Source organism: Cydia splendana, chromosome 1 (assembly GCF_910591565.1).
Source record: "Cydia splendana chromosome 1, ilCydSple1.2, whole genome shotgun sequence".
Taxonomy (NCBI): domain Eukaryota; kingdom Metazoa; phylum Arthropoda; class Insecta; order Lepidoptera; family Tortricidae; genus Cydia; species Cydia splendana.
The window spans coordinates 25,254,021-25,275,084 of record NC_085960.1 but is presented as its reverse complement, the minus strand read 5'-3'; the positions used below and the strand labels follow the sequence as shown (position 1 = coordinate 25,275,084).

The following is a 21,064-nucleotide window of genomic DNA, read 5'->3' as shown; positions in this document are numbered from 1 at the left end:
CTCTTATTGTTTACTGTTTTCGTGGCAAATGGTGCAAATGTGTAATATTTACTTTGTATTCTGTTAAAGAATACAATTATTTTATATCAGTTTTAAAATACTTTGTTAACATGTTATTTATTTTTCACTGTTTAACTAACCTTCATTTTGCATGCATTAATATTCATAAATGTCATTTCCAAGTGTCATACAACCGTCATACATAAATTAGGCAAGTAGGTACCTTAATTTTGAATAATTAATTTAATGCGTTTTCTATTTTTTAAATTGTTAAATTACTCTACTACCTCATCGGTTCCTTTATTAATAAATTCTAAGAGTTAGTTATTAATATCCCATGAAAGAAATTAAATCAGAATGCAGAAAATTCTATCTTCATGAAGCTGAAAAATATCAGACGCAATTTGAAATGAGCTTGCGATTTGAAGTATAAGGTAATTACTTGGTAGCGGCCAAGTATGCCCAGGAGACTTAAAATATGAACGCGTATCGTAAAACGTTACCTTTAGACATTGTACGGGGTAGCCTTATGGTTTAGTAATTATTTATTATAGTTTTGTGACTATTTGACCGGGCATGAAAATTACATATATGTAAACAAAAATAATATTTAATAAATACCTACAGATTATCCTAAAATGCAAAAGGTATTAGTATGTATAAGTATAAAAATTTGGATCTTTGTATACGGATTTTTATTACGAAAATAATCGCTTAAGTCAATAGTGAAAAGAGGACTAGTTAATACCAGAATGCTAGCGAGGAATGAGTTAGACAGATCGGTCATTAGGAAATCCTAGATATTATATAAATGAAACATTACTAATAACAACATTAATGGTTTTAACTTGTACAATAATACAACCGCGGTATTACTATATACACAAACACATAACTAGTTTCTCATAGGTGCTCAATTTTATGCAAAGCACTTCTTAACTACATCTTAAACTATTGCTAACGTTAAACTAATTCCAAACCGGCCTTACTACACACGGCCTATTTACAAATAAAAGCAATCGAAAACTAGAACAATCATTAAGCGGTTCGCAACCGACGCAGCACACACGTGCGGAAGATTTACGCTAAAAACTTGGCCCGTTATTAAGTTGGGCCGTATATCGTCGCGCGATGCGTTGACGCGTCTGTCGCGTAACGAGGTTGCTTGTACACTTGTAGACAGAAGTGGTTAAAGCTCGTATGCTGCGTACACCGATCTCGGCCTACATTTTTTCTTCATTTTTGTAAAACGTGGCCTTCTAAACGCTTTACCAGGAGACCAAGACCTTACTGAACTGTACGGCATAAAATTGCACTCAAATCTGTATAGATTTGATTGTTGTATAACAATATTTTCTATGGGAAATAACTATAGTTATTGCTTTTCATAACATAATAATATCTGCACCGTAAACTACCTACCTACAGACATGAATTTGGTAGATAATTAATGTTTCTCTCCAAGCTAGGCAAATGCTTGGCTTGTTGATATTGAGCAAGTTTTCCGTACGACATTTGAGTCTCCTTTAAACTAAAATAAACATAGTTTATTGGTGTTTGTCATATCGCCAGTATTGTATCGAGTAAATAATAATCTATCTATGAGAACGACGTAATTTAAGAGCTGAACGTTGTTGTGCGCGTCTGTACAGAATTAACAAACGTGAATGTTTTATGTACTAGCCGGGTGTTTGTCTCCGCTCATACCACGGGCAGTATTTAGGGATGCACAGTAGTAATTGACATATGTCACCCTTCTGCAAAAGTTTACCCGTAAAATTGTTGACTGATAAAGAGCTATTGCTAGAAATGTATAAAGGCTCTGCGCAAATTACATTGTTCAAACAATTTAGAGATCAAACTTTGTAGAATGCTAAATTTAGATTTAGCACATACATTTGGATATATGAGTATGAGTATTACGCGCTCAGGTGTATGGCTTAGGTATACTCTAAGGAAGGTGCTCGCTGCATGTGAAGTTTAAAAACATTCTTAACAACCTATGAATGCGAGCGTGTAGATATCTAAAGCACGCAACTTAGTTATAAAACAAAAGTCGACTTATTTTGTAACCTCCCTTTGACGTGACGAATTTCCCAGCAATAACTTTCTTTTCCACAATTGGTACATCTCGCCAAATTAGGCCCTTTGCCGAAGTTTAGGTCCTTCCCGACTCGCGTCACGTATTTTTCTCAACGTGTGCAGCGAAGTTGTCAAAGTAGCAAGTAAGGGTGAAATAATTCTTGCAGAAGAAAAACTTGGCGACATGTTCTCTTTGTGTCGGATATTGTGTTTCATTGTTCATTTGTGTTCTAACTAGATGTCGTAGTTAATAATAATTGAGAAAAAAAAAACAAAACTTTGTTTCCCAAAATAGGTTTAGTTTTAAAGCAAAAAAGTTTATTGTGTGATAATACTTAGGTACCTAAATCATCTTGTTACAAATAGTAATCTATTTTAAAACCGGTCTTTAAAAATGGAGCATAAAATAGACTTTATTTACACTTCCTTTCTAAGTAACACCTAATGTTGGAGTTTCTTCAAGCTTTCGGATTTGGGAGCTTAGTTCAGTTGCATCAGGTATGCAAGCGATACGCTAGTTCGCGGAACTAATTTGTCTTACGAATCTCCTTGAGCTCCCAACTGGAGTTTACCACGAAACCAACGCAGGTAGGTAATTATATTTATTCTAAGCGCTGGGTTTGCAACTGATTCTAATTAGAATTACATGTTATTCTACTAACGTTTGCCAAAAACTTAATGTTAGTTTTCCCTGAATCTACACAATTTTTTGAAGTTGGTTGGTATGGATGAATTTTGGTACTCAGAGTGTCAGAAGTCGGAGAATTAAACCCATAAAAAACTGAATACTTAATTTCTCAAATTAGGTAGGTACAGTCGACGTCAAAGATATTTTTACACTATTGCATCTTACACCTTTGTAATAAAGCGAAAAATGTAAACATAAATTTGACGTCAACTGTACCTACCCACAGATAAGATTATCAAAACATACAATTTTGAACATTGTTTATTTCAGTATTGTTTTTAAATCCTGTGGCGCATTTGACAGCATAAGCTTGTACGCGAAGAAATTATGTGGATTGCTGAAAGTTCAGAGCACAATCCTTGTCCCAAATACACGCTATTCTGCCCATGATCTAAAAAAACAGCAATTTTTGTGAGCCTATAACCTGAGTCCACAATCTCGTAGAGGGCTCCAGTCTCAGAATCTATTCCAATTCTTCCCAAGGACTGCTTATTCCTTATAACATATATACTTTGACAGCCAAACTAGGAGAAACCCATGTTTTTTTATTCGCAGTAAATAAAATAGGTATTGTGGCCCACCATATAGGGTGTGACCAACGAAGTGTATTTTATTAAACATCTTTTCAGTACCTAAGTGTATATGATAGACCGCATGCCGACTATTGTCGACAATTAAAAAAGCGATCGTGTTAATTTATTTAGACATTAAATATGAAGAAACGAATCAAATGCGTAGTTACTTACTTTTTGAAAGCAACTTACGGGTTCGTCCACCGTTACAAATAAAATGCCACGATTCGAGATAAATTTAAAAGTGAAAAAGGCAAAACATTTGAGCGGGCAGGGGAGTAAAGTGCCTCATTATGGCTCGATGGTGCTCGAAGGGCGTTCGGCAAAAAGTTAGCAAAGCCAGCTAGACAACGGCGGATCATTAAGCGAACGACTAAACTGACGGAAACATTGATCCTGGAATGCAAACAATTTTTTGGTGTCATTTTTTAAATAGATGTAAAATTTATAAGTATGAAAAAAAAACATATTAAAATACCAATATCGAATACCTACCTATATACATCATCACATTATCAATCATTCGTTCATATATATAATACTTGGGTAATAGCCATCTATCTAGTTCCTTTTGTGATATAGCCAAGATGATAATCGTTGATAGAGAACGCGAATCGATTTTTTTTAATATGATAGTCAGCAAACGAGCAGACGAGCCGCCCGATGGGAAGCGGTCATCGTTGCCCATGGACATGAGCAACATCACATGAGCCACTTAAGCGTTGCCGACCCTTGAGAACCCTAACTACCCGCTTCTTGAAGAATCCCATGTCGTAGCGCAAAGGAAATACCTCAGGAGGCAACTCGTTCCACATTCTGCACGTTCTGGAAAGAAACGAGCGAGATGCCCGCTTATTCTTGGTGTGCCATGTATCTAAGAATGAACTTTGCTCCTTTGGCGGGAGGTGCGGTGATAAAAAAATAAATTTCGATAATGTATGGACTCACGTGACTTTTCATAGCATCTGTCATCCCGATACATTATTTGTACATACATTACGATTGTCATCTTGGCTAGGCTCCATAGCCATTAGAATATGTAGATCGAAAAATTTTATGACTATAAAAGTAATTCGTTTAAACAGTGCGCACTGAAAACGCATTGAAACATTGGATAAACATTTGTAAAAGTGTAGTATCATGCAGCAGGTCGGAGGGCCCCTAACTGTCACACAGTAAGTTTGAGAGCGATTACGTGACTAAGCGGGGCTTCTTCAACGCCACAAATTAAACAAGTTTTGAATTTCAACTCACTGTCGAGTTGCAAAAGTTAATTATTAGTTAAACGTTGTTTTGTCTAACGTTTCGAGTGTTTTTGTTTAAGTCTGTGTTGGTTGCGATTATTAAACTTTGAATAATAAATGTGGCAAAACGCAAACATGACGACAAACGAGAAAGTATAGATTTTTTTATTTCTTATCACATTGTCAGGGAATCGCTGCCCTACATTTCAATCGTTACTGTAGGTACAATTAAGTATATATGTAATTTTATGAACTACTTCCACCTACTCTAATCAGCCTCCGATAAACACTAAATATTAATCATCGCTTTTATTATACTGTATCATAAATCACATGTGTGTGTCATCCATAATGTGTGTGTGTGTGTGTGTGATGCCTGCCGACCATAAAGATTTAAAAGCAAAATCTGTTTTAAAGTTGGCTTGATCATTAAAATCGCAAGTGTAGGAGATATGGAGTAAGTTGTAAATTTAAATCACTAAGTCTAGCGAGTTGGGGAAGTTCGGGAACTTACTGCAAATTGGATTACTGTGGCGGGCTAGTTTGACAAGGCGCAAACTGCGCGCAGCTGCACGCGAGCTTAGATTCTGAAGTGTACGCAAACAAACTGGATATTTTCTTTTCAGCTTGTTCGCGAGAGCACCGAGTCTCTGCCAATACTATAAAGTGGAAAACGTCTTACTCAGACAAACTTTAAATCTGACCCAGTTAAAAAACTGAATCATTCAAAGCTAGGCAGTTTTTCTTATGTTTAGTGGCAATCATTATTAGTTATTACTATTAGTGTTTTAGCTTAATACCTAAGTATGTTTAAAAGTGTTCTAAAATGGTAAACGTGAATTTATTAATTTTACGCTTGCTTACTCCTTGAGATTTAATAACGTGTTAGGTCCATGTTAAGTTGATAGAATGTTCATATAAAGTTTGTTAAACTATTTTTTGCAGCTGAAAGCCATTGCCTTCTTAGTGGCCATCCATCGTACCTGCAATACTTATTTACCATTGCACGGCTCGCCAGGCAACGATGCGTCTCACCCAGCAACAATTCAGTCGAGAGTCGTTTTTATTTCACAGTTTATGAGATCGTTTGCGGCGATTCCTCCCCGGATTTACCGCCACTATCAATTCCACTGCACGGCTAAACAGCCGACATTTCGCAATGTCCTATTGGACTTAATTTTCTACAATTGCTTTAGAGTTCGAGTCGGCGGCTGAATAAAATTTTAATTGAATTTTACCCCTTCTAAGACATAATTAAGTTTGTATCATCCGCATTTTTCTGCAGCTAAGAACTTTTGTTACTGAGTATTTTGAAATTTATTTACAATAATAATAATCGTTTAATTTATAGTTATGAACCAAACCAGTGTTAACTAACATAAGACGTTAAAATATAGGTGCAATAATTAATAAGAAACTTGGCCTGTAATCGGACAGAAATATCTCATAATTTATAATATCCTTGCGCCACTTTACAATGTGTACTACTTACTTACCTACTGAATTATCATATGAGTATGTTGCTGTTATACCAAGTTCTACAAGTTTGTTTAAATTGTATCTGTAGCAACACGAATCTCACCGGCTGTTACCATGGTCGCAGTGTTAAGACTTAAGCTTATTCACCGTGTAATCGGGTTCACGTTTCGCGTGTTTAAACCCGAGATGCAAAGCGTATATCGTAGGGTAACATGCTTTAATAATAGTTTGTCTGAATGATTGTCTTTGTAACAGACATCAATTAGCCCCGTCACACTGGTCCCAAATCGAGAAAAGTGAGACATTACTTATTTCAGTGTAAATACCTATTGATATAAGTCCTGAACCTTTAGGAAGTCCGACAGTAAACTCAATAAGACTCATAAAATGAGTACTGTAGGTCTCCGTTCTAACTGAGGTGGACGGACAGAGCTACAATTCAATTCAATTCAAATAATTTATTTCAGAAACATATTGTCCATAGTTGTTTGTAGGTAACAAAAGTTTACTTAGAGCTACGGTCTGGTCGAGGGCTCAGCTGTATGAATCTGATTAGTATCTATTTTTTTTTAGTAAGCCTGAGATAAAAGTAGTACATTTGAAAAAAAAATGCCATGTAAGGTAAACGTACTAGTGTTCGACATGCTAATGCCCTTGCTGCCCTTCCTGTCACCTATATTGACAATGACTTAGGTTTCAAGATGACATGTACTGGTACCGCGTCGAGCACCAGTAGGTACGTTTACCTTACCACATCACATATCAGAAATCGAACCTGGGACCATCAGCTGCGTAGGCAGCAAAACTGGTTGTCAAATTTAAAATACGCAACTTCCTTCCAGGATATCCATGTTTTATTTCGTGTTCGCATTAGCGGAGATAAACGCCCGCGCCGAGACAGCCCGAACTTGTGTTTGGTTTGAGTCTGCCTCCCCTTTGATAATTTTCACCTGCCCCCTCACGAATTTATACCGGCTGAGATAGCATCTCCGCCGGAAGAATTCGGGGTTTGATTTAAAGGACCTATATGCTGCTAGAAGCGCCAAATATTTATGAGCAAATATTATTATTTATTATAATCATAAGACATCGTTAAGGGGCTGGTATATGACGTTTTCGATTTAGACCTCACTTTGTAACCATAATTTGTTCAATAAATGTTTGATAATTGCATTAAATTACACGTAAATTTATTCACGAAGAAACCATGTACCGACTCTTTATGCCATTATATTTTTAATTTGCTGTTATTCTCTACAAATCGACACTAAAAGTATCAAAATATCAAAATATGGAGTTCCGTTTGAGACAGAAGCAAAACAATTTTGTCTTTGACAGTAATTGAATTATTGTATGATTTTGGAAGCTAGATAATTCAGCTACCAATTTATTATCGATTTATATTTTTACTCACAAAGACAACACAGAAATTCAATCTCAAATGTAAACTTTCGAACAATTTCCATACATTGACGACATCACTCAAAATTCTTCTTCAAGTCAGATGCCCGTTGGGGCTACACCGGAGCACACGTGTACTTCTTCAAATGAAAATGACAGCTTGATTTTCTTGCTTTTGACAATTATATTGACATTAAATCATATACGCACACGAGAAAGCATACCAGTAGATAAAATGTATTTCAAAAAATAGGGTACATAAATATCAGCTCGCGTCTCATTTAAATTTCATTTGCTGTTATTTACGGGTCATTATTGTTGAAAACCGCAGTAAACTATCTTAAAATAATACGATTACAGTCGAATTTAAGTATTATCTTCCTTCAAAACTAGCTTAAAATGAAAAAAGTTTAAAGACTCATCTTTACTGATTGGGATCAATTTTTATTATGCTGGTATCATTTTGCGTCATTTTAAAAACGTATTTGACTTCTGTATGTCAATGAATTTTGATGACAACTGTAATCTTGTATTATATTATAGAACTTTTATATTAAAATATTGCCTATTAACAGGAAGAGTTATGTAATTCGTATAAGTAATACCTGAAAGTCTTGTAACTAGATCTGTAATACCATGGATTGCGACGAATAAATTATTATGATTATGCCGTTCGTTCCGTCTATATGTATAATGCGTGTACGTGCTGTTCTCTGAAAATCTTCAAGAAAAAATAAAGGCTAGACCAGCACTAAGTACTATCAAGTTTTTGCGGCTTTGGAGACCGAGATGAAGCTTACAGGCCAATAGCGTTGTGGCCTGGTTATTGTTATGTATACCTATGTATCGAATGTTTTATAAATTTACTATAAAAAGCAATGTTTTATTTCGATTAGGTCTACATTTTGTGCATATTGCATATCTGAAGTATTTTCGTACTAAACTTGAAACTTTCGTTGAAACTAAATAAAATAATTATTCCAAATGTACAGTCACCTGCAATTTATGTTACACAACGAAGGCCGCAAAAATATCTGACACGATCTTATTTGTAGAACCATAAGAGCATGTCACATATTTTTGCGACCTTCGAAGAGTAGGTACCGTCATTACTCATTATCATCAACTTTGCCCGCTTTTTTTTTAAACACGAATTTCTCAAAAAAAATCACATCATATGACTTTTTTTTGCTCAGCACGTCCATTGTGATCAAACGCATCAGTTTATGTGAAGAAAACATTTTTTTATCGTGTTTTTACCCATTTTTTTGCGTTTTAGAGGGCGGGCAAATAAAAAAATATCCGGGGTTTTCGCCAACATTGCCCACGTCAATTTGGTATTCAAATACAGCTCGTATATTATATGATGATGATGTCTAAGGATCACTTAAAGGTTTTGGGCAATCCTACCATTCCCTGTTAATAACTTAGCGATAAGTGTAAAAACTTTTAAATAAATTTGCTGGGCAATGTTGCCTACCCGTTTTTGCCCATTTCCAAATAAGGCTCGCCTAAGCATTTTACAAAGGCTAGGGTTGTCACTTTTGAGAAAATCTGTTACAATAGTTTAATGACCAAAAATATGATTTTTGTTGTTTTCATTCGTTAACGGGATAAAACATCTAAATAAAGGATAATAAGACAAATTAAATACAGTATATATTTATAAACTTATTTTAGTGTACAAACATAACCTTCTCTTACTTGCGAAGTTGGGTAAATTAGATGAAAGTGACAACCCTAATCCGTTTTTGGTGGTGGGCAATATTGGTATGGATGCCAAATTACCAGATTACTTTGCCCACCGCTAAAACTTTTGTGTATTTAGGCCTTATTAGTTTAAATCTCAATAGACATAATCTATGCTTCATGTGTTATAACCAGCGAAATGCTATACATGGAAGTATTCTGTCCGCTCAATTATGACCCAACGCAAACTACCCCACGATAGGCGGTACTTACAAACTGCTCGATTGGCAATCTCAGTACCACCGAGATGACAGTCAGTGACAAATGGCTAAATTGATTTATAAAAACAACGTTTTTTTGTAATTAAAAATATATTCATGTGTCGTGAAGTGGTGCAGAAGTTATTTTAGTTCATACCAAGGACAGTGGAATCACTTTTCACTTGTAGTAAACAGATAACTTCAGTAGAATTTGGAAAAAACATGACGATTTGTTTTCAATACTACCGTGCTAAGCTAAAACGTAACAACTGCATACGACTTTCATAACAACATACGACTTTTTAAATTGCGAGGATAATAGGGATGGTGTTATGCTAAATGAAGTAGACTATTTTATTAACTTGTGTTTGGTTTAGGTATTTTCTATATAATTATAAATGTAGTAATAAATTCCTTCTTACAGATTTGTATTTTCCTTTTTTATTTCATGAGCTGGAGCTATAAAAAAACTACCTAGTTATTTCAAATTAATCATCAAATTTGGTATTGTCATTTTACATTACTTTCCATTCAGATTCCAACAAGATGCTATTCGCAGAGAACTATGGAAAAAAGCTGTCCAATTAGAGAGACATGAAATTGAGTGGATGCCTGGCAAGATATCTAGAATATGTTCTATTCATGAGATATAACCCGTGAGATAATCATACCCGGTCTCCTATATGTCAGATACATTTTTCCTATCATGCTTTCACTGAATTAATTTAACAAATACACACATTATCTGAAAATGTTGATCATTTGAATCCACCCTCTACTGTCACATATATGTAGGTTCTCTCTCAAGCCATTTCCGTCAGTAGAAAAGAGCGGCAAACATATTAACTCACATTATAGACGGGTCTAACGCGAATTATATTCAATTACCTTGATTTACCGACGTAAATCAGTTTCGTTTCGTATAATGTGAGTTAATATGTGTTCAAAACGCGAAAGTTTAAAATATTATAAGAGCGGCAAATTTAGAAAATGTAAGCGCGCGAACGGCTGTGGTCCTATACAAAATTTTAATTTTGCACCTTTTTCTACTGACAAACTTGCTTGAACGGCAGCTATATACATATAAAATATTCTGAACTGAAAGTGGGGATTTATTGTGACTCCGCCTGTTCAAATATTTTGACATTGGAAATGTCTTTTCGTTCGCTCCAGTATAGGGTCCGATTTCACGAAAAAGTGCGATCCCCTTATATCTCGGAAAGTTGTGAAGATATGATATTAAAAAATAGGCTCAAAAGACGCATAATCACGAGAGCTGTAAGGTGCAAAAATAATTATTCGAGAAAGTCAAAAACAAAAAAAGTTATGGTCGAAATAGTGAAAATAAAATTCAATTTTTTCCGAATTTTTGATTTTGGTGCTCGATAATTTGGAAACGAAGAATGATATCAAAAATTTGAGAAAAACGGCTCTGGACAATTTAGTCAGCTACAATTTGAGCCTAAAACAAAGACGATCGGGTTAAGGGTTTGCCCTGTAGCCTAACCTTAAAATAGTCAAAAAGTCAGAACGACATTTTTCACATGACATTTATGACTTCATGTTTCGCAGAGTTCGTTGTCGGTGTTTGTTGTGAATTATCGGGATTATGACGGCAGAATAACACTTGCACTGCGTGGGCTTTCAAAATCGCTGCAGATTTTTCTTGGTCTAACTCTATCTATCCTGTTTGAGACGGGCGTAGATAACGCACTATTCGACAATCTATGCATTCTTGTGGTGGTGGAAATAGAAATAGAGGGAGAGGGAGAGGGAGAGGGAGAGGGAGACGGAGAGGGAGACGGAGACGGAGACGGAGACGGAGACGGAGACGGAGACGGAGACGGAGACGGAGAGGGAGAGGGAGAGGGAGAGGGAGAGGGAGATGGAGAGGGAGAGGGAGAGGGAGAGGGAGAGGGAGAGGGAGAGGGAGAGGGAGAGGGAGAGGGAGAGGGAGAGGGAGAGGGAGAGGGAGAGGGAGAGGGAGAGGGAGAGGGAGAGGGAGAGGGAGAGGGAGAGGGAGAGGGAGAGGGAGAGGGAGAGGGAGAGGGAGAGGGAGAGGGAGAGGGAGAGGGAGAGGGAGAGGGAGAGGGAGAGGGAGAGGGAGAGGGAGAGGGAGAGGGAGAGGGAGAGGGAGAGGGAGAGGGAGAGGGAGAGGGAGAGGGAGAGGGAGAGGGAGAGGGAGAGGGAGAGGGAGAGGGAGATAAATAATTTTAGGAATAATTTTAGAAATAATTTTACGTGAGCACGTGGCGGCTGCTAGCAGATAGCTGATGCTGAACCCTGGCAGTACCTAGTGGAGCTCGGGTTTAATACAACATAAGCACACGCTGTTTTGGTCATCGGACTCATCTCGATGAGCACTTAGGAGAGTAGTACCCATAGATAGAGCTGATGCTGAACCCTGGCTGTACCTAAAGGAACTCAGGTTAGGTTAGGCAACATAGGCACGCGCTGTTTTGGACACCCGATTCGTCATGATGATCACATGGAGCATTACCCAAGATAGCTGATGCTGAACCCTGGTAGTACCTATTGGAACTCAGGTTTGGTGCAACATAGACAAACGCTGTTATGGTCATCTCTCGTCGCGTCAAACTGCTGTCAAGAAAATTTCATATCTTGCAGCAAATGGGCCGCTGCCGATCAAGACTCGAGTGACGATAACGGCGATGTGGCTACCACTTCTCGAGTTGACTACGGATTTGCCGTGTAATAATTTTCTTGTACTTTGAACATTCCTGCTTATTAATCGAAAAATGAAATATGTACCTATACTTATGCGCTACGGCGACAATTATTCAAACTTCGATAAGCGTGTGGAAATTTTGCAATTTGTTTGTTCACATGCGTTATGTCCAGGATACTTGTGTTAGTCTAAGAATAAAATAATTATCATTCAACGTTGTAGTTTTATTTTGTAACTTTTTCCTTATCCAGACTTTCTCGTCGCTCAGCGACAATATTTTTTCGAATTCCGTAGATTCATTTCCAATGTGCTCGATAGTCGTGTGAGGCACGAAATCTGTGAATTTTTGACCCGATTCGTGTACCCATGTAAATTTTGCAGACTGTATAGCCAGTCCGATTTCTAAGATCAAGTTCGCCATACATTTACTATGGCGTACTTGATCTTAGAAAAACGGACAGACTATACCTGAACGTGACTTCGCACTGCCATGCAGATTGATAATAAAATATACAAAATACTTATTATAGCGGAATACATTTATACAACAATGATATATTTACTTAGGTATGTTGAGTTAGTCTGTCATGTCATAACAACATTTTAACTAGTTATCTTTTAATCTGCATTAAATTATTATACGTGAATTATTTGACTGGTTCTTCACTGTATGGCATAAACCTATCCCTGTCCAAGTCATATTCTAATCAAATATGAACCGCGAACTCTCAGCGGCCAGTACGTACAGCAAGAAGGTTACTAGCGGATTAATGTCGCTGATTGGTAGTTATTGACATTATATGCATTTCATCTACACTTAGCTATGTACCATTAGTGTAATAAAGATGACTCTTATTTTGTTTACGAGCTTTGATTACAGGCTCTGTAAACGCGTCGTCTTATTTGAATGTAGGCGTAATTGTGTATGTGTGCTAATTTGGCCCGAGAATTTGAACGGTAATGTTCCTAAAGGCGGTATCCATGGTTATATATGATCGCAGGTTATAACTGAAACCCGGAAATATTTGTCAAAGGGTTCTCAATTTTTTCTACTTGCATTCATTATTTATCAATTTTTTGCCCGCCGAAATATACCCTATATTAGACAACTCGCTTAAACTCAAAATTCCCAAGTCAAGTTATGCACAAGTTTGGCATATACTTTGTCAGAAATATAACCAATTTTCTACTAAAAACAGCAGGGTGGCCATAACTATTATCAATTTTTCTACATTAACGAATTTGTTTAAAATTGTCGTTTTGGGCAAAGTTTCCCTGGAGGCAAAGTTGGCGCTAATGACGTAACATATTATTGCAGGTGACTGTACATAAATGTTTCGGTGATTTTGAGATTATTTTCCAGGTTAGTTTACTAACAATCAAGTTATGCAGATACCGATTTCGTGAACGTATAAGTAGTAAGGTACCGCTATTGTTTAGCGATACCGATTATTTTTGAAGGTAAAACTATACCGGTTGAAATATAAAGATATTAAAATTACAGCAGGGACAATCATTTTTTATAGGTGTACCTAAACCATCATTGGCCGAGCGTTAGCAAAGGTCTCCGTTTCAGCTTGGGCAAAAATGCTTTTGTATGTTCTCCTTTGCAGATCACATTTCTCAACTGAATCTCGTGAAAATTTGTAAGCAGGTTCGATAGAACTATTCTGTTTCGCTTTATCCGCCAAAATGGAATTGCCACCCTGCTGAAACTTTATTTATTTAAATTCCTATTGAATGGATTTTGCACCTTATGAAAAACCGTATAGAGTAGTAAATAACATTTTACATCTGACTTAATGACATCTTGTTTTATTCGCTTTAATTGTACAAAACGCGTATCTCGACAAAGCAATAGTAGGTAGTAAAACAGTCAACAATCAAATGAATTAAATAGGTACGTCACGTGTGACATGAACAGACAAGGAAAGCAAGATTAAATGCATTGTTTCTCTTTCATCTTTAAATGGAATGCTTTTACCCTCAAAGGAGGCTAGTGGTCAATACTAAACTAAAAGTCCAATCTTAAAAAAACATGATGGGTCACTGACCTGTCCCAGTAAAGTGAGGTAGTGTGCGTGAAGTGCGCTTGTGTGTGAAATGGGGTAAATTGACAGAATCTGATATTTTACCCACCGCTACCGTCGCCTTAAAATAGAACGACAAGAATAGTTCATTCGTAATTTATTCCGTGTTAATAGGAAAACTTCATCTATCCATTTTTGACGCACACATTTACGAGTATATCAAATAACGTTTCTAATCGTGGTTTCAAAAAGTTGAATATAATAGGTAACATTTGTGTACGACGTTTTTTTTTTTTTGATTGATCATGTTGATGATTGTGATTTTTTAAGTTTTCTTCTTTTTATTCAGTTTAGTGCAGCTCAAGAAGCCTCCATTAAGTTTCTCTTAGATATTTAATAGAGATCATTCGCTACTCCTTCCAGTATCTGATTATTGTGCGCCCCTATATAGGGGAGAAGTGTCGTTTACAATATTACGATGTTAACCGCTTACGGCGATTTACATAATTCATCCTGCCCTCTATTAAACGTATGCTCTGATTTAATATCTAACCTCAATTGGTCGTCTAAAAAGGGAAGCTTTCGCGGAGAGCGTGGTTAATTTTGATAATACAATATTGTATGTACTCGTATTATAAATATATAAAGGGATAGACATGATGACGGAACGCCTTTTTTGAAGCTATTTATACATATACTCATTCTTTGGAAATCCATCACTAAGGCAGCCCCATTCAGCGCTACCGACTAAATTGAGGATGATGAAATTAACACATAAGATAAGCTATTATTTATTTCATAAAAGACAATTACTTACTTCATTTAATAAAATTTGCATTGATGTCAAAAATATATAAATTTCTATCATGAAACAAATTTCTGTAAGTACCTATTTGATAAATAATGCCTCATATTTAGACTATTTCGACAATAAAGGAAACGAAATATATATTTGCTTGTCGCGCTCTATTTAGAATAAGAGTATGAATCGTTTCCAGTAAAAAAATACTTTTGTTTGAAACTAGCTCACATTTTACAGTGAACGGAACGCTGAAATCACTTGAAAATCACATTACTTATTCTAACAAAAAAGTCAATTCACTATAAATTGTGACTTTGGATGTGTTTAATGGCGTTGTTCCCATACATAAACCAAGTTCAATTGACAAAAAATATTCTCGACAATCATGCATACATTTTGCTACGCTTATATATAATACAAAATACAGAAACATTCGCCACATAGCAGAAAATACATGTTACAAGCTACGGCGTAGCAGTGGGTAGATAATTAGTTTGTCAGTCAATGAGACTTAAAAGGCATTTCCTGAGATATTTCATGGTGAGACTTAGTTCATTGTAATGGTAAAACGTAGGCAACCAACAAAGCCTTCATATACTAATACATTTACATTAATTATGTTAATTATAATGAATCATTGCTTGCTTGTTTTGCACGTAAATAGCAAGGAAACATACGAACAATTAACAGTTTAACTTTTTGCATAACTATATTAACTGCTCATTATAACAGCTTTAAGCAAACATGCATATCTAATACATAATAAATCATCTATACGTTAATAATTAAAACAAATTGTTAATAAACAAGTTATTCTTTTTTTTTTGTACGCAAGGTTGAAACCTATACATACTCATCTTGAGCTGTTCAAATGAAGATCAACCAAACCACCGAATGATGTCTCAAAAATAACATCAGGCAACTTGCAAGAAGTATCTAATGCCTTGCAATATCTTCCAGTGGCGTCACACATACGAGTAACAATGACGCAGTGACAAAGCATACATTATTCATACCAGGATAATCTCGTCCCCTCTCGTGGGACGGAAGAACGTAAGTCACTCGTTTGTATGAAACGGTGGTTCATTTTGAGAACCATAAAATCTACTGTTTGAAATGGAATGTGATACACAGTAATTCTAATCTTATAAGTCTTATAACTCTGGTGGCTGTCCCATGTTCTGTTTAAATTTGATTTCAATAAATGTTCATATTACTATTCATTCTATTTTATTGTACCTTTCTTCTTGTATTATGACAGTTACTTATTCAAAAAGTTTTATTCTAACACATTTTTTTTAAAACGTTCTATCAAATGTAACTAACGAGTATGCCTGTATATTATTTCGAACAAAACAACAATTAAACAACCTATGTTTTATTCGAAACCTGAAGTAAAAATCAAAACAGTTAAGAAATAATAAAACCAATTCGCGTGCTGTACACAGTCATAAATTTGGCCAATAGGCGGCGCAAGCGATATTTCGCAGCTCATTCCGCCCACCCCGGTGTCCGCAGGTGACACTCCTTTATTGCTCCTATATACTCCTAAACTGCGTAACGATGAGATTTCATAACGACGTCGTAGAATTATCTTTTGTGATATAAATCCTTATATCGTAGATAGATTTAATTTGATAATTAATATACTTCAAATATATTCAATTCGGCTTACGAATTATTCGGGGTATAGGTGACAATAATGAACAAAAATTAATGGCACAGATGCGTCAATCACTAAACGTTATTTTTACTAAGTAGATTCCTGACGTTGATGCATCTTAATAAGTTGTGCCATCAACAGACCATTTTATGCCGACGTGCTAAAGAATACAATACTTAAATGGACTCTGAACGACTGATTTTACGACGCAAAAAATACAAGCCGTAAAACAACGCATAAACAGGCATTGAAAGCCTTTACACAAAACGAAGACCGTAAGGTTTACGTAAAGGTAAATATCTCGGGGCTGTCGCTAAAGCGACGCAAACTGCGCCTGGCCGATAAACTTCGCGCCGAAAAACTCTCATTTCGTCAACAACCTCGTCTCGAATCTATCATAAAAAAGGAATATTTTATGGGAACTCAAGAAGCTAGGGCACGTTTTCGATATTTTGAAGGATAACCTGACAAACAAGCCCGGGATTTATATCAGGGATCATCTGGTTCCATACTTTCCTTAGAGTGTAAAATTAATCAGCATTTATACGATTTTTCTATCAAAATTATATTTGGTTGATGAAAAAACCTTTGTGAAATCGTTTGTCCGGTGCAAAACATTAATATTTATATATTCACAGTAGCATATTAAAGCTAAATGCAGATTCGAAGATTAAGTATTACAATTACAAATGATAAATGCACGGCTTGAGAATTTTTTTTGTATGAAATGTTTTTGTTGAGGATAACCATTATAGGTATTCGTAAATAGTTATGACTTTACACAACATAAAAATATAGTCCCTATACATACAACAAATCTAAAACAACCGCGTCATAATCCGTATCATTGACTCCCAAAGTTTGTTATATAAATTTCTCAATTTAGCACATTCGAGGCGGCGAACGGTTCATTATCTTGTTTAATTTTCCACTTCGTCGCCCGCGCATCTCCGCTGCACCTTCGGCTTTGGCCCAATTTTCCGGAAATTTAAATTTTGCCTCCACACTGCTTTGGCGGATTCGAGCATAACTGAACAAGGGCGCGAGTTCCCCTTACGTTTGGGTGTCTGGTTATTGTAATTTCAAATCATAGGTATGCTGTAAAAGATCATCTGTGGTAACCGGAATTATTATAGGGGTGAAGAAATAAATGGGAATGAAGAGAGTGTAAGCATACCGAACCACTTGCTGGCGTTAGGTACCTTCTCGAAGAGACAAAGTATACCTAATTGAGACAAGAGTAGTTATAGGTGGTAAATAGCCGTAGTTATTCAATAATTTCTTTTATTGTTAAAAAAGAAACAAGGCTGCTTGACGTGCCATTTAGCTTGTTGGCGACGAGATTTGTTTTTATTTTTGTGTTTTCCTCAACTCCCTTGGCAGTTTGTCATTTTGTATGGAATAATTCAACATCTACATAACATGTTATGAAATTTACCTGTCTACAATTTTGAGGTAACAGATGAAAATATTATTATTTTCTTAGAATAAAGAAAGACAAATAAATATCAGAGTTTATTAGAATTTCAAGAGCTTTTGATATTATCCCATGAGCTAACCAAAAGAGTCGGCGACAATTTATGCATGCATCGAAATGAAAACATACGTATGCGGCAGCTCCATGGCAGCTCCTTTCATATTTTTATCGTATCCCTAACCTATTTACTGAGGAGCTTTCCTTAGTTTGTTTTATATATTGGGTCCAAACTGAGTCAGGTAAATATGATAGGTACGGTAAAAAAACTGCAGTAGGTCACCTTGTTTTAAACAAACAAGCTTTCAAACAAGAAATGGTATCACTTAATTATCCTTACATCGAATAGAATTACTTACCGTCAAAAATCTGTCCACAATTAGCCTTCAAAACACTGACGATAAAATGAATTGAAGTTAAATCAACGCTACAGGCACTTAAGTCAGTCAGTACTGAAAAGCACTTAGTCAAATATCTTTATCGGACTAAGCGCCAGACTTTGTTTGAGCTGAAGAATACCCTAACAAGTTCGTTTACAGTATAAATTATTTTGTCACCATCTGTTTTGTGCTTTGCTAGCAAGCTATAGTTTGTATTAAATGGTGTTAGAATACAAGTTCGCTTGTCAGTATAAAGGCAGTTAAACACGAGTGGCGCGTGCGACCAAGCGATATCCAGCCAGCAACGACCGTGCGTCAGTCAGGATTTATGGATTTACTCATCAACGGCTGATACATCGGCAGACGGCAGAATAGGGAATTTAATGTGCACTTTATTGCACACCTCAATAAAAGAAAATGATACAAAATTATATAACAGAAATACGAGCAGATTATTTTCGTGGTGTTGTTAAAATTGTAGCTTATTTTTTGTTTCATTGTTACTGCTGCATCATTGCTGCGGGCGTTGTCATTGTCAATCTCTCTGGCAAAATGAGTGATATATTGAACGTTCTTATCGATAAGCAGTAAGTAAAGTTGCAACAGTAACGTTCCTGCAGCCGCCATTCGAATGTGGTTACGTTTATTTAAATAACTAAAAACCAGTGTCAAGATAAAATAAAAATGGCAATAGAATCTTTAAAACAACCGCATGATAAATAAAAATAAAGGGTCTTTGCAATAAAAAATTGAGCCGTCAAAAATTCGCTTTCAATTAGCAAGAGGATTTAAATTCAATGGAGCGTTTGATTCGCCGGCGGCCGGGAGCGGACGCCTCTAAGCCGCTGACGGCGCCCGTGTGGATGTAGCTTTACAATGACAGCTCGTGCCATTATTTGAGATCGCACTGACCATTGGCATTCATATCTCCAGTCAATATACATTGATCTGTGTGGTAATTTGAGTAATCTCTTACAAAACGAACAATTACGACCACTATAAAGACTTGCCGGTTTAGTTTGTAATTTATTTAAAAATTGTTTTAAGAAACAAAAATGATACTGCAGCCTAGAATCATAATTGTAATATTTATATATTTATTGACAGGTTTAAGAGGACTTTACAGGGGGAAAAAATGTTATAACTTTTTTGAAATCATATTAGGTTCAAATAATGAATTAAATCTAAATTGTAAGTTAAAAGCAATTTAAACAGGTAGATATAAGATAAGTTTACATTCGCACATCCTGTCAACTTGTTCAAGTAATTCAACTCTACTTATTAGTTAGATGCCAGTTAGCACAGTAGCGGCGCGAACCGCGAATCACGTGTCGAGTAATTACTATCAAATTAATTACGACACGATCTCGACTTGAATCGCTAAGTGACTTAGTAGATTAGTGGCGCCTTCGATTACATGTTGGCGTATATCCAGATACACATAAATAACCCTTAACCAAGGCGCGTAAATTCATTGTCGGTTTAATTAGCTTACCGCGTTGCGCGTGCCCAGCCAGCATATTATGAATGGTTTTATCCATCTTTATCCACGTGATAAAATAACTGTCACTTTTTAACACCATGGGATAGAAAGTGACGGACACCGTTTTACCACGCTGTCACGTAGACAAAAACGACCATCATATCCGTACAGGAGTAGGTACTTGCTTGGTAAAATATGTAAGCAATAGGGAATATGAGCCTTTATTATTATTTATTTATTACAACAAAAGTTAACATTTTTGTTATAGACAAAGCTCCACAAAACTAAATTTAGTTTGACTGTGGATTCAGGTATCAGTCTCACTATGTATTTTATACTTACTAATTATGCTTTATACTTAATTAAATTAATATTATGTGGACGTCTTATGGCTGAGATGATGATGATGATGAAATGAATATTATAATCATTTTAAATTGAAAGTTCTAATAAGTGGGTACGCCACTTTAAAATCAATAAACAAGCGCAAATGCGTGTGATGTGTTGACTTACTAGAAATAACAGCTTTTTTGTTTTTGATTGTCCGGCATTCAAACAACATTAAAGTTGTACAAGGTAACAAAGTGCATAAGTGCTCACCGAATCCCGACTAACAAATAAATAGTAACACAAATCTTTATCAGTAAGCTGGAACTATATTATTTATAATATATGTTGCAGGTTTTTTTTTATATTTATCGTTCCAAAGCCATTCAAAGCATTTTGATGGCTGCGTTAAACGAACCGTGTTCAAATAACACTGCACTATTTACCAATTATGATAATAATATAAACACTATTTGAGACGGGTAAATGTTTCACGTTTTACTGACATTCATAGTTAAGCCGATCAATCGCAAACATAACACAGACTTTCACAAAATAGTTGTTTAGGTCATAGGTCCTACCTGCATCTACAGCATAATTTGACGCAATCATACATACAATACCTGGTAGCACCCACCGCTACACCAGCGGGTATAACTCAGCGTGTAATAATAAGGAATGATAATTCTTTGTTATAAGACGGAGGGTGCAAAGGCACGCAGACCTTAGGGAAATATTTGCCAACGCGTTCAAATATTGGTTCCGTGGGGCTCACGCACGCTTGTCAGCCCTATGTGGGTC

At 36.0% G+C, this 21,064-nt stretch overlaps 1 protein-coding gene across 1 annotated transcript in view; it reads left to right on the top strand.

Annotated features, from left to right (window-relative positions):
• LOC134797944 (kinesin-like protein CG14535) overlaps positions 1-21,064 on the top strand; it is a 256,028-nt gene that overhangs the window by 221,158 nt on the left and 13,806 nt on the right. The window lies entirely within an intron of this gene.